This window comes from Triticum dicoccoides, chromosome 7A, assembly GCF_002162155.2.
Source record: "Triticum dicoccoides isolate Atlit2015 ecotype Zavitan chromosome 7A, WEW_v2.0, whole genome shotgun sequence".
Classification (NCBI taxonomy): domain Eukaryota; kingdom Viridiplantae; phylum Streptophyta; class Magnoliopsida; order Poales; family Poaceae; genus Triticum; species Triticum dicoccoides.
In genome coordinates, this window is record NC_041392.1 from 746927114 (window position 1) to 746939832 (window position 12719).

A 12719-nucleotide genomic window follows, 5' to 3' on the forward strand; every position below is an offset into this window, starting at 1 on the left:
ACCACCTCCTCCTCCACCCCTTGCCACCCAACCACTTTTCTCCTCTCTTCCGCTTCCCCACAGATTTTTCCAAACCTCTCCTTGTTTCTCATTGAAGTTTTTTTTGGAAGATTGGATCACCACGAGACCGGATTAAGGTGAGATCTAGGTTATGCGACATGACTGTGAACCATAAATGGGTTTTTTGGGTCAAATGAGATGGTAAATTATATGATGGACATTTAATAAATACAAGACAACAATTTTTTAGAACATCGTGAACATTTTTGAAATGCAAAAAAATTGCATGGTGGAGGAAAAATCATGAAAGAAAATTTAAAGCTGAGGGTAGACATGGAATTGAGTCGAGGCGAGTTGTGTGCACGGTGTGGACAGGCAACTAGGTTAGACAAGTTTGGTGTCGAGGGTAGACATGGTATTATGTCGGGTTCAGGGCAAGTTATGTGTCTATGATGGACATCCAACTAGATCAGGTCGAGACGAGTTGCGTATTGATGGTCGACATACAACTGGGTTAGGAGAGTTGCGTGTCATGGGTGGACATGCAACAAGGTCGGGAAAGTTGTGTGTCGAGTGTGCACATGCAACTTGGTCGGGAATGGTCAAGTTGGGGGTCTAGGGTGGACATGCAACTGACATGGAAATGGGTCCAACGACTATGCATTTCAAAGGTGGACATGCAATTCCGTAGGTGTCAGGGGCAGGAAGGCGAGTTATGTATCGGGGATGGACATGCAACTAGATCAGGGTATGGAAAGTTGTATGTCGAGAGTGGATATTCAACTTGAACAAAGGGGTCGAGGGCCCGTTACATGTTCAGGGTGAACTTGCAACTGGGGCAAAGGGGGTCAAGGGCCGGTTACAGGTCAAGTATGTACTTGCAACTGTGACGAAGGGTCAAGGTCCAATTGCATGTCAAGTATGGACTTGCAACTAGGGCAAAGGGTTGAGACAAGTTGTGTCGCGAGGGTGCACCTGCAAATGGGACAAATCCTCGACGCCAAATTGTGTGTCGAGGGTGCATTCCAACCGGAAAAAAGATGATCAGGCCTCGATTGTGTGTCGAGGGTGAATTTGCAGTTAGGGCAAAAAGGTCGGGCCTAATTGCATGTCACATGGGTGATACAACAGCCCACGCACAAAGGTGATTCTCTCTTAGAAACGAAACAAAACCACAACAATGGTCCAGGAAAAATTCAAAACAACACAAATCTTGGAGCTATAAATCGGCAGGTGCAAAACTTAAATGAGACATCATTAGCAAACTGAGCCTAAATCAGATGGTTAGTTTTTTATGGTGAAACCAGCCCACGAGGGTCTTGGCATGGTGCTTTTTTCTAATTTATTTCAGACTTTCCAGCAATATCTGTTCAGCAGGAGGAGGCGTTCCTGTCTGACTATGGAGGCGGTAGTGATAACTTCATCAATCTCAAAGATGATGTGCTGGCCCAGTCTCTCGAAGGTGCTCATTGGGGTAGGGTGTGCGTACGTGCTTTCATAGGGGTCGGTGTATTTGGCTATGTATGAGCGTCTGCGCCTGTACTGTGTTAAAAAATCATTATTTCTCCTCTAGATGAGAATTAGCAAAACTGAATTTCAATCATTTATTTAGGATGCCGATAACGCCCACACGTGTGGGCGTTAAGCGGTCTGCCCACACGTTTTGTGTGGTGTCTAAGAGGATCAGCCCACACGCCTACGTGTGGGCAAAACAAGTAATGCCCACACGCCTCTTTTTTCCTCTCGGTCCCTCACACTCCTACGTGTGGGCAAAATAGATAACGCCCACACATCCGTACGTCAGGCCTCCTACCTCATGGTCCCGCACGCCCCGCGTGACAGTTACCACGCGCCCCGCAGTTGCCATGGTCCGGATCATTTTCCGTGTTCGTTTAACTGCAGTTGCCATGTCGCTGAACTATAGTTGCCATGGTTGCTCAACTGCAGTTGCCATCTCAGGTCAAGTGCTAGATGTCATTTTTGGACAACTGCAGTTGTTGCCATGTATGGTCTGGTTTACTATAGTTGCCATGATTTGAAAACTTTAGGGGTTGCCACCTACTAACACTAGGCAGTTGCCATGTATGGTCTGGTTTACTACAGTTGCCATGATTTGAAAACTTTAGGAGTTACCACCTACTAACACTAGGCAGTTGCCGTGTAGCGCTACAAAGAGACATGGCAAAATAACATGTTTGGGTAAAGAGAGAGTTGCCATCAAGCACACTAGGGCAGTTGCCATGTACCCTGCAAAACACATGTTAAGTGACATGTTCGGGTAAAAGAGAGAGTTGACATCTGCTTACAAGCACACTAGGGCAGTTGCCATGTACCCTGCAAAACACATGGCAACTGGCAGCTTGGGGTGTGGGAGAGGAGACGGGCGTGTGAACGAAACTGATAAATGCCCACACACCAGCCCCTGTGCATGAGTGAAAACTGACGTGCGGGCGAACTGCTAAATGCCCACACAGCGGTCCCTTCGTGTGGTGAAAACGGACGTGTGGGCGACCGGATGAATGCCCACACACCAGCCCAGTCCTACGTGGCATCACAAACATGCCAAGATTCGTGCAACCACAAATGGACATAGATCCATGCGTGTGGGTGAGATGCAAACGCCCACAGGTGTGGGCGTTAGTATTTCCGTTTATTTGTTACTAGTCGTCAACCCGTGCAGTTGCACGGGCTAGCAATTTTGAAAACAATAAAATAGTGAAAATAGTAACTTGGGCATATGAAGAGTCATTGTTATAGTCAGATAATAGTCCTCTTGTACAAAGAAGAATTGCCGCACCAAACCTGAGACAATATCATATATTATTTTCTAATAGAAATGCTTTACCCAATGAAAACCATATGTTCATGTGCCGCGTCAAACTAAACCTTAGAAAATAGCTCAAATTCTTAATCGTGGGAATTAAACCTATGTAACTTTGATTTTTTTAGGGGATGTAACTTCGATTTATGGTGTATATAAATTATATTATTCTCATTTATGAAGTGAAAATAGTAACATTAGATTTATGGTGTATATAAATTATATTATTTCCATTTATGAAGTGAAGACCAATACCATCCTGTTTCTTTTCTCATGAAAAGTTGTTAAATAATACAAAAATTCTTGTAGTATAGATAATAAATATCAAGTATATTTCAACAAAAATATCATATATTTCTGTAAGAAATAAAATTTATCATCACTAAGGGCTATAACAAAACTAAAAACCATCAAAGGATCAAAATGCCAACCAGATTTATTTGGTTAGGTATTTAGTGAAGGCCTTAGTTCTCGAATCCAGGAAACAATCGAGCACTGAAGTCCTGTTAGGTGCTCCTACCAAGAGACCCCAATATGATAAAGGACATAGGACACGAGTCTTCCAGAAAATCATACCAACCTCAAAGCTAAATCCAGAGACATATACACATCCAAGGTGTCTGAAATAATGTGGGAATTTCTACAGTTATATTCCTTGTGGTAGTGGGCTTAAGGGAGCCTCCAGATAGTGAAATTCCAAAGTTACGAACTCTTGCTCTGATTCCAAAAAGAGGGCGTGCAGCTTTTTGAAATTTAAACACGACCATCAAGTGGGCAGTAATACGTTGGTCATGTAACTTGAAAAATATATCATTGAAAAAATATTTCAGACATGAATGCAATGCTATAAGTTTCATAAGACATAATTAGATTTCATGGACTGAAATCATTGTGAAAGTTAAATCTCAAAATGCACGTACGCCTTTGACAGTCGAGCATATAACATGGACATCCTTCAAAAAGGTATGAACTTAATCCCTCTTGGTGGAGTCTGGGGGACTACAACTTCCAGAAGCACATCCATGTCATGCATAGGCAAGGAAATAATTGAATACATGCTATTATCTTGTTTTGAAAGATTGAGCATTGAAGCATATATATCCTAAGGGGTCTATCTTGTGTGCGTAATGATGCATGAACCAAATCTAAATCAGCAGGGCTGGTCTGGCGCCTCTTGGCCTCTTTGGTAGTTCTTTTACCATGGAGGTTACCACATCTTTCCGTACATTTTTTTTAATTTGCAACCAATGGCCTAGCCAAATAGGTCATGTGAATAAAAAATAGTCAACTCGGAGGCTGGGATGCTTATAAAAGCTGCCCAAAACTACATTGGTGCAAGACCATGTGTAACGTCCAATTCACCTAGTCAGCCATGTACTAATGTGTATTACGTATCCTTCTTTGCCTCTATGAATCCGACAAACATCCACACGTCTACTTTTGGAAGAAGAAACTAAGACCTATTAGATAAGAAATTCGAACTTGATCATACAAATTTACATGAAAAAAATGAGATTCTTACTGCCGACTACTAACAACATAAAAGTTTCATTCATACCTCAAGTATGTGTGGGAAAACATACTCTATCGCCGAATGAATCAAAATTAGAACCCAGTTACAGTCTTCATGTGGAGGCCAAACAAATCAGGAGCAAATGCCAGCCTGCAACTTGACAACGCGATTGATTCATAGGATGAAGTTGCCGATGACCTTAGGATCGAGTGTGCTGCTACTGGCCAGTCTTCCCGATATGAAGGAGGCACTTGTTCTATCGTGGGAGGAGGAATTGCAAAGCTTAACAGCCGGGGAGGGGGGCTCTAGCAGCGGTTGGCCCAAGAGGAGATCCCAGCGAATTGGAATCGGTGGGGATTGGCGTGGGTTTACTCCATGCATACACATATGTGTACGTGTACCAGGAGACAATGAAGTCACGCACCAGTACATAGGTCTGTAGTTTTTGAAGGAAAATAGATCTAGATAGCTTTCCTAAAGCACTACGTGGCTCATAATTATTTTATTTGGAGATGCAGTCGTAGGTTGGACAAACTCTTGTGATCGGCCATCATGTAAACTGAATCGATTATATAAGTTTTTCTTTTTCCAATTAAAGTGGCAATTTATATATGGGTTGATCTACACCGTAATAGCTCGGTCCCACCAGATTAACGGCTCGTAAAATCTGATTAACGTGGTAATTTCTAGGGAGTCTAGAATTAGTATAGGTATATATAGGTATATATATATATATATATATATATATATATATATATATATATATAGAGAGAGAGAGAGAGAGAGAGAGAGAGAGAGAGGGGGGTATAGATAGATAGATAGATAGATAGATAGATAGATAGATAGATATAGATAGATAGATAGATAGATAGATAGATAGATTAGGATACATTTGTTCAAACCCGATTATAGCTTAGCAAAAGGTTTTATTTCTTGTGGTGCTTATTCATTACGATACCGACTCGTTTGTGATTTGTCTTGCTGGGGGTCGGGTTTTGTTTCTGATACAAATTCCGAGTCTAAGTCGTACTAGTAGGCGCTCCCATCTGACCACTACATATATGCCTGCCTGCCTACGTACGAACGAAGGCGCAGGGCACAGCCGATTCATGTTGGTCGGAAAAAATAACGATATGAATATGATGAAGCCCCCGATTTCTAAACGACCCTGCCGGAGAGGCTGGAAGTCACCGGAATCAGCACTGCCTTTACCCTCCGGCAGTAGCAGTAGCAGTAGCAGTAGCAGCTTCATCCCGGATGAAATAATCTTCTTCGAGATACTGGTACTTCTTCCCGTCAAGTCCCTCCTATGCTTCCAAGCCGTCTGCAAGTCATGGCGCGCCACACTAACCAGCACTCCTTTCGTCCGCAGGCGCCTGGAGCTCTCAAGGTCGACCATGGTCGTGGTGCCGCGCAAGTACCAGGCCTCTCGATTCCTCAACATCTTCAGCTTCCAGCCAGGCGAAAGCAAGTGCGCCGAGCTTATGGTCCGAAAGGAGTTTCAGCCCTATGGGGTCCCGGCGTTCAGCATTCCTCTCCACTGCGACGGCCTCATCTTGATCCCTGCCTTGATGGGGAAAATTTTCATCTGCAACCCGGCCACTGGAGAGTTTGTTGAGTTGCCGCCTGGAAGCCCCAGCCTTCTCCATGAGCACAGGGTCGCCTTTGGCTTTGATCCCTGGAGTGGCGCCTACAAGGTGGCCAGGCACTTCATCCGCTCCTACAGAGATATTCCACAAATGGATGTGGAAGAAGGAGGCACCATTAGAGAATACAGCTGCGGACATGAGATCTTGACATTCGGTGGTGATGTCGGCAAGGAAGAAGCTTTGGTATGGAAGGCCACCGTGGATCCGCCATACCCTATCAAGGCCAGGACCCCGATTTGTCTCCCGGGGGCCTTCTTTTGGAGTGCTCTCAAGTCCATGCTACTACCTGCAAAGGTTATCTCGAACGTCATCCTTCGATTCAGTTTACTTGATGAAACATTTACGGTGCACCCTAACCCTCCGTGCAGCGATTATCTAGGCGGGAACGATTCACTATCGGCGCTAGGTGAAAAGTTATGCTATATCCACTCTACCTCTCCGTGGGAGATTTCGGTTTGGTTGGCGGAAGATGGACCAAATCTGGCTTGGTCACTATGCCGCCGAGTCTGCCTGCCGATACCAAGAATGCTTCTTGCCTTTGCTTGCGCGTCGACTGAACGGGACAAGATATTCATCACCGTTGATGCGTGCATCCTTCTCCGGTGTGATCTCCGTGATGGATCCCTTGAAGAAGTAATCAACATGCCACGTGACATGTTGTATGATCTCCGGAATGGCAGAAAAATCAACATTGGTGCGCTCTTTGTAGCCCACTACACGGTGCCGTATGTGGAATCACTCCTGCGCATCAGACCTCCGTGATAACCAGACATCATATCGTACGTGATCTCATCATTATATAATAAACGTTGTCTAATTTCTTGTGTTGCAGCCAAAATTAGCGGAAGCACATTAATATACGTCTGTTTTTGCATTGTTCTTACCTAGTCCTTACAATGTATTTCGTTATGAGTGGATATTGTCCATCACAATTTTTTTAATATAATTATGCTTTCAAAGTCCTGCTGATTATGTACTTGTTGATGTAGCATGAATTTTTCAGATATTGTACCTGACATGGAGCGCTAGCTGAACCACATGACATGCGCACCACTATTCCTGTCGCTGATAAGTATTTGCTGACTAGAATGTATCTAAACCCAGCGGCTCACCTTAATATTACCAGTTTTGTTGCCTATATGCATCGAGTTTAGCAGACACGCCATATATGGAACTTATTAACATATGCCAACCAAACCAATATTTATTGATTAAAAAAGTGAGCACAATATTGATCATTTGGAGCAGTCATGTGCGATACAGCCCTATGCATACAATACATACCCGACAGGCCATTCGAACATATTATCAGCCTTCTTGGTCGATGAATTTGGGATACTATCAGGACTCCACAGAAGAGATGGCTCCTGAATATGATAATAATGTAAGACGATGTACTTCTGTCATATTTGAGATGCTACCGATACAATGCTGATGCTTGATCCTGCTTGTTTATAAAACTGCCAAATTGACAGATTATCGCTAATATATCTTTTCTTTGTTAACTCGTTGTTTTGACTCACAGAGTGCTTTAGAATATGGTGAACATCGAGTATACTTTTTCTTCCTCTTATCCTCAACAAGTAGTACTTTATGAGCAATCTTATGGTGATGGGTGTGTCTCCTTAGAGCAAAATGTCCAGAGCAACTCGAACGCGTTTTCTGAAGATACCTCCGAAATCACTAAATCGGCAAGCACAAGAGTGTGTGGTTATTCAAATTGATTTTGTCAATACTAAAGATCAAAATTGCAATGCTAGACACTTATATTTTTATGCGGTCCATGTTTTGGCCTTTGGCTCCATTTCTTCAGGAAAAAAAATAAAAAAAACAAAAAATCAGGCCTTTTGGAGCTCTTAAAAAAATACTTTTTCTTCTGTTCTTTATTTTGACCATGTTCTCAGTTGTCTGGTGATTTACTGTGAATTTCCCTCTACATGTGTTACATGTAGATTGAAGGAGGAAAAGGCATTAGAATTGTGCTTTAATGTGCAAAATATCATTGATAAAGAGTAAATTATAATAAGAAATAGTGATGCAAAATGGACGTATCAGCTCCCCCAAGTTTAGACCTCACTTGTCCCCAAGCGAAATTCGAGCATAGTAAACATGTCACAATTTTATGAAGTGTGGATTCAATAGTAAATAATACCAAAATGACAGCATCACTATTTAATTTCCTAATCAGACATTCTAAACAACAATCCCTTCTTATTCTTACATAACTTCTGATGAGAAGGTCATGACACCTTTAGATGCAAAAGTTAAACCCATAAAAGTCTCTTGATCATTAATTTTAGAAACTGCCTGGGCACGAGGAGATGCATGCAAGGTTGGGATATGGCCAAGCATCCAGTTGATAAGCACATAGTCATGTCCACCTTGATTGCTGGGTTGATCCATATATCCCGTGCCGGGTTTTCTAGAAAAGGCAAGTATCTAGGATGTGTGGCGCACATTTGTGTACACACCAGTACAAGGCACCCTGGAAAGCAGATAAAAAACATGTAACGGATGATTATCTCCAGACAAATCATGCGTATGCATGAAGGAATTCAGTCGTAGCGGTGGTAACAGATACAAAAGGCCATGGTTTTACGCAGCGGAAGATAAAGATCGGTCATGGCCGCGCATGCTGCATGCGGGCCTGCACGAGCAATGTGACCCTGGTTGTGTTTCACACCCATAGGCACCACGGCATTGAGAATTATCCTTCCATGTATTTCTAGCAATTAATGGTGAACTATGGCTGGGTGTAGAGGGGTCATAGACTTACGAAACACACATGGTTTTTTATAAACGTGTGGTAGGTGATATATAGTATTTATAGGTCGATACATCTAGATCAAACATCACAAAAAACAGCGGCAGTGCTACATATGCACATCCAGCTAGCGAGACAAATGTGAGTGTTTGTTTGCCTTGCATCAAAAAGCCAAACACCAGAAACAGAAGCATGCATATGACACGAGTAGGGGTAGCACGAAGAGCACATATTCATATATTAACAAGAATGAGAACAATCTGGCATGTCATGGCTTGGAGAGGTTGGAGAAACCTAGCTACTTGTCACCACAAGGGTGTGGCACCTCCAACAGGACAAACAATGCATAGTTGTAAAGATGAGGAAGCAATCTATCTATCCATCCATAGTGAGTGCCACTAGATACAAAATTAAAAAAGGCAAAAAAAATTCAAGACTTCTCTAGCAAGCGCCTTGCTAGTACACGTATTTACTCCTATTTAAGCGCCTCCATGGATATCCATAGCTTATTAAATTCCTTCCTTCGTTACTTACATATTTATGATTGCCTCCAATATTGCCATCACCCTAGAATCCATTGCAGAGAAAGCCTCCACCATGACAGACCACCTTCAAGTTCAGCAACAGAAGTTGGAGCTACCGCCGGGGTTTAGGTTCCACCCAACGGATGAGGAGATCATAAAATTCTATGTGGTCCCCAAGGTGCTCGATGAAGCCTTCGTCGCTGCGGCGATTGAGGATGTGAACCTCAACAAGTACGAGCCATGGGAGCTACCGGAGAAGGCGAAGATGGGGGAAAAGGAGTGGTACTTTTACTGCCGAAAGGATCGCAAGTACCCCACCGGGATACGAACGAACCAGGCGAAGAATGCTGGCTATTGGAAGGCCACCGGAAAGGACAAGGAGATCTTCCACCCGCCGCTCACACTCATCGGCATGAAGAAGACGCTCGTCTTCTACAAGGGCAGGGCACCTAGGGGGGAGAAGACCAACTGGATCATGCATGAGTATAGGCTTGAGAGCAACAAGCAGCTAACTTCCAACCCGTCCACCGCAACCCGCACCGTCACCATCACCAACGCGTCTTCCAAGGTATATAATAAATTTATAGTATATAGTAGTAGTCATGAATTCTTAACATGCCATTAGCTAGTTAGCCACCTTTTCTGAACAATCAGGGGGAGAATCCCCACTTGAATATTACTCTAAGTCGCCAATACATGGCAAGAATTACAAGGTTGCACCGATGCATGAGGGGAGATAAAGCGGCCATGACATAGCGGCCTCCTTGAGTAGGTTACTTGAATGTATGGGTAAAAAGAGGGAAACCATCAGTAGTGTTCTTGATAGTAGACCGAGGTGAGTAAATACTGCAATGGAATGTCGTAGCGTTTCATGAGTCTTAAATATTCTAAAGGATGGAAAGGTCGACAGAGGCCAAATGTTGGAATCGAGGCCTAGGGGAGTCACTGTGTCCCCATTTCCAGAGGTTTGCACTTGGACAGGGCCGCCAAAATACCCAAGTTATGGGATATATGTGTTGGACGTGAGTAGTGAATGACAAAGTGATCGGCATCTGTGACAAAAGAGTCACACCTGGGGCATGCTACTGATCATAGTTGATTTGCACTTATTTAATTTATGTATGCTTGTAGGAACATTGGGTGGTTTGTAGGATCTTCCATAAGAGCGCCGGACTGAAGAAGGTGGTGATGCCGTCATATGTCATGCCAATGTCCATCGGAGCGGAACATCAGCAGGGTTCGCCGACTTAGATACATTGCCTCCTCTCATGGGCTATGAGATGTCGTCATCGCTAGCAAATCCAATGTTGCTTCCTACAACTTCTCCATACCAATTGCGCGACATCGGTGCTGGCTCATCGATAATGGGTAGCATGGCGCTTCCTATTATGAATGACCACTACATCGGGAACCACCACCAGCAGATGATGTCAGACCCAACACCACCATTGTCGTTCTACCAACAACATCAGCAGATGATGATGTATGTGGGTGCAGATCAGGGTTTCATGGTCGGGGCTGAGCCTGGGTGTGGGCCATCGTCGATGGTGTCACAGGAACATGCTGTGACCGGGCTGAGCAACAACTACCAGGGGAACGCCGCCGCAACAGCAGTTGGCAAGACCTCATCGATGAACATGGGTATGGATGACATGTGGAAGTACTGATGATCCAAGACAACATAGATATATGTGTGTGCGTGCATAAATTAATCATCCATCAGACGGTCGTTCGATATATGGTGACCCGTATATTGGTTTGTGCCGTATTTAATTTCTCATTGTGGCCTCTAGAGAGTTTGCATGCAGGCATGCCTCTCTTGTGCTAGTTTTTCCATTGTGTATATGTGTATTGGCTTGTATATGCACTATCCGCCGGGGTTTACCTGGCGATATATGCATGTGTTTTAAAATACTGGCAGGTGTGCATCATGCATCTTTTAAACCTATATAAAATGAACTATTTTGTTTAATTATAAATTTTTCCTCTATATGTTTGGGCGTGCATTGTCTTTGGAAAAGAAGTTTGGGCATGCATGCAGCGACCAAGAGGGATTGCCATCTACCACATACACTATTTTAAATGTGTGCTAATAAACTTTTACTTACACTTTTAAATGTGTGCTAGTAATTTAATTCTAATATGTTTGGTCGAATGTTTGTGGCGGTGTCCAAGGGAGTGACATACTCTACACCGTCAGTTTGAGGCATGGTAGCTTGCATCTCACAATAAATTTATCATGTTGTAGTATTTTCCCCTATTTATCCGGTTTGATGGAATATGGGTTGAGACAAAGTTGTGAGTTTACATGGCAAAGATTTCAGCAAGTGTATCTTGCAAAAGTGGATAGTCAAGGAATGAAAATTAAATCCATGCAATAATCTTACATGCTAACTCCGTGTATGTAAGATTGTAAGTGATCAGATATCATTGGTCTGGCAAAATATTTAAATGTCCAATTACCTTGATTGAAATGCCACTCCTAGCAAGCAGCCACTCACAGTCAAACTCGTACCAACAAGATAATCACATAATCAGCAGGATCATATATATTCTTCTTCAACAATAGTGAAAAACAAATAAATAATTTGTACGCTCTCTTTTAACACGAAACAACAGATTTTAACCGGTCTAAATACCAATACACCATGATGCATACAAAATGAGAAAAATTACGCCAGTCATAGAAGAGATGAATCAGAAGCACAAGCTGACAGTAAGGTCATAAATTATCTAAAAGCATATCCACATAAATTATCTAGTGACGGTAGCCTGTGCCACAACGGGGATCTGCTTGAGGTGTGCAAACCCCTTGGTTTTCGGGCACCCCTATTTCTCGCACTAAGCGAGCCAGGAGTGACCCTTTGCAGAAGGGAACACCAGCTGGGCCGGCCCACGCACACAGAAAACAGCAGCCTGTTTTCTGTTTCGTTTTTTTCCATGCTTTTTGTTTTCACTTTTTTCCTTTTTATTTTTATTATACTTTAAAATTATATATATATATATATATTACAAAAACACTTTTCAAACAAAATTTGAAAAAAATGTTGAACAAGTATTTAAAAAATGTTGAACAAGTATTTGAAAAAAATGTTGAAATAGTATGTGCAAAAATATCGATCATGTATATAAAAAAGCTGGAAAAGTATTTGAAAAAATGTTGAACAAGTATTTCAAAAAATGTTAATCATGTATATAAAAATATTGATTATGTATTTGAAAAATATTGAACGACATATTTAAAAAAATGTTGAAATAAGTATTAAATTGTTGATCAAGCAAAAGATGTTGAATAAGTGTTCGGACAATGTTGAACGTGTATACTACCTCTGCATAGGTGAATAAGTCACTCGCGTAGTTCTAGGTCATCGATTTGAAGAAATAAATATGTGTTATATGTCATGAAAGTATATCACTAGATTTCTACACGGATGTAGTTTCTAAATAT

General features: G+C 42.4%; 1 pseudogene; it reads left to right on the forward strand.

Annotated features, from left to right (window-relative positions):
- Positions 1–9337: 9337 nt before the first annotated feature.
- On the forward strand, positions 9338–11036 carry LOC119327398 (annotated as a pseudogene).
- Positions 11037–12719: the final 1683 nt, after the last annotated feature.